We start from the raw sequence: 2,254 nt of genomic DNA, 5'->3' as shown, positions 1-2,254 counted from the left end.
AATAAGAAAATGAGTGGAGATAAATTAATAGTCAAAATAAATGATTTGAATGAGAAAAAAGTAGAAACTCCAAGAAGGGTAAAAAATAAAGTGACGATAAACTTCTGGAATATTCAAGGACTGAGAGGGAAATTATTTAAAACCTCAATAAGAGAATTTCTGGATTCAAATGAAATAATTGGACTTTTAGAAACCTGGATTATAAAATTTAGTGAAATGGAAATAAAATATCTAGAACAAGACAATAATATAATAATTAGTAATGCTCAACGAAAAAATAAATTTGGACGTCCATCAGGTGGAATTCTACTACTAATTAAGAAAAGATTTGGTGAAATATTTTTACAATATACAACGGACCATGTTATTGCTGTAATAATAAAACTAGAGAATAAAATAAAAATGAGATGGTCATACACATATATGGGAGTAATAGGAATATATATACCACCTTCTATTGAGAAGAAACCAATTCTAAATGAAGTACAAAAGGTCTTGGATAGATGGTCTAATCTGACACAAATGTGGATAATAGGTGGTGATTTAAATGCACGTATTGGTGAAGTTACTGATACCATATTTTGTCAGACGTTTGAAAATTTAGTCAATAAGAGAATATCCAAAGATAAAGTGTTAAACACAGGGGGAAGAGCACTCTTAGAATTTATTGATAATAACCAACTAATAATTCTAAATGGTAGAATGAGAGGTGACACCCCTGCAGAAATTACTTTTGTCTCTCCAAGTGGGAAATCTATAGTAGATTACATTATCTGCTCAGAAGAAATGATAAATTATTGTAACTATTTGAAGGTTCTAGAAAATGACATTGCAGATCATTTTCCTATTCAGTTAGAGCTAATAATATATGAAAAAATAAGTAATAATATATATAACTGTAAACAGAGTCATTCAATTAATCTGGAATTAAGACTATCATATAATAAACGAAATAAAGAAATATCAAACCTTTCTATCTGACACACCTAAGCAAAAGAATACGAAAGAAAAAAGATCTGAACTTGAAACAAAGAATTTTTTAAAAGAGTATATGACTCCAAGCTCTAGCAAAAGTATTGAAAGCTTCGACTAGCTGCGACTCCAGTTCCAAAATGATCAAAAGTATTAATAGAGATAAATAAGATAAAAATGTATTTGCTTTATGATCGAATGCAAAAGAATGTAGCTTCTGGAGGGATTGTTTTAAACAATACTGACAGGTAGTAATTCCTTTTAACATGTAGATTCCTTTAAACTAAATTTAATTGTAATAGATGTATTATTATTATTATTGTGTATATTTTTATGCATTACACTTATTTTCTATGCATTGATAACAAAGAAAGTACGTCTATAAATTACAATAATTTGTTTTAAAATTTATTATAAATTTAAGTTATGGATTATATCAGTTATGACTAAGTTTATGCCATTTCTATAATTGTTATGTTATTTTTGAAAAAAAATATTTTATACATTAGAGCAATATGTTTCAAACTAAAATAAGTAAACTTTGTGATTTCGCATTTAATTTAAAACAGGATTATTATTGTGACAAAGTAAAACCTTGCCTTTTTGAAAACTAAATTTCAGTTAATTTTCTAAAATTAAATCTAAATCGCAGCAATATTTTATTTTCTGAAATAAAAAGTAAATAAATAAAATAAAGGTTGTATTTTTAATCTTCGTGAAATTCCATCATATTACAAGATTATTCGAAAATCAAATTTAGTACACGAATGAATTGAAAGACAATTTTCTTATATTAGATAATTGTTTAAAAAATTAAATTAAAGCTGGAAATCATTGCTTACATAGTAAACTTGGCATTTATGATTTTGTCAGTTCCTGAAAATTATCGTAAATCCGTTGTAAATCAAACTTTGATCTCCTCTAGGATCAATGTCATAAATTGAACTTATGTTCCTGGTATACAGTTAGGACTAATAATGCTAACTGCATACCCCTTTTTAAAATGATAGGCTGTTTAAAAATAAACATATCAATTTTTCATAACTTAGTTTATTAATTTTTACATTATACGTGTAACTCATTACTGCCGATTAAGAAGGAACTGAACAGGTAGAAAATAAATACAAGTTATATACAATATACTGTTTTATTTTTAATTTTTATTCTTTTCAAATGGGAGGTGTTAAACTTCCAAAATCCCGTGTGTCGGTCTAGTTACACCGATATGGAAATTAAAAATATAGAATTTAAATGGGGTATTTTATACAATCACAATAAAAAT

This window comes from Centruroides sculpturatus, unplaced genomic scaffold (genome assembly GCF_000671375.1).
Source record: "Centruroides sculpturatus isolate CEXI.00-Female unplaced genomic scaffold, Cexi_2.0 scaffold1901, whole genome shotgun sequence".
Taxonomy (NCBI): domain Eukaryota; kingdom Metazoa; phylum Arthropoda; class Arachnida; order Scorpiones; family Buthidae; genus Centruroides; species Centruroides sculpturatus.
The sequence above is the reverse complement of the archived record's forward strand: the minus strand, read 5'-3'. Positions refer to the sequence as shown.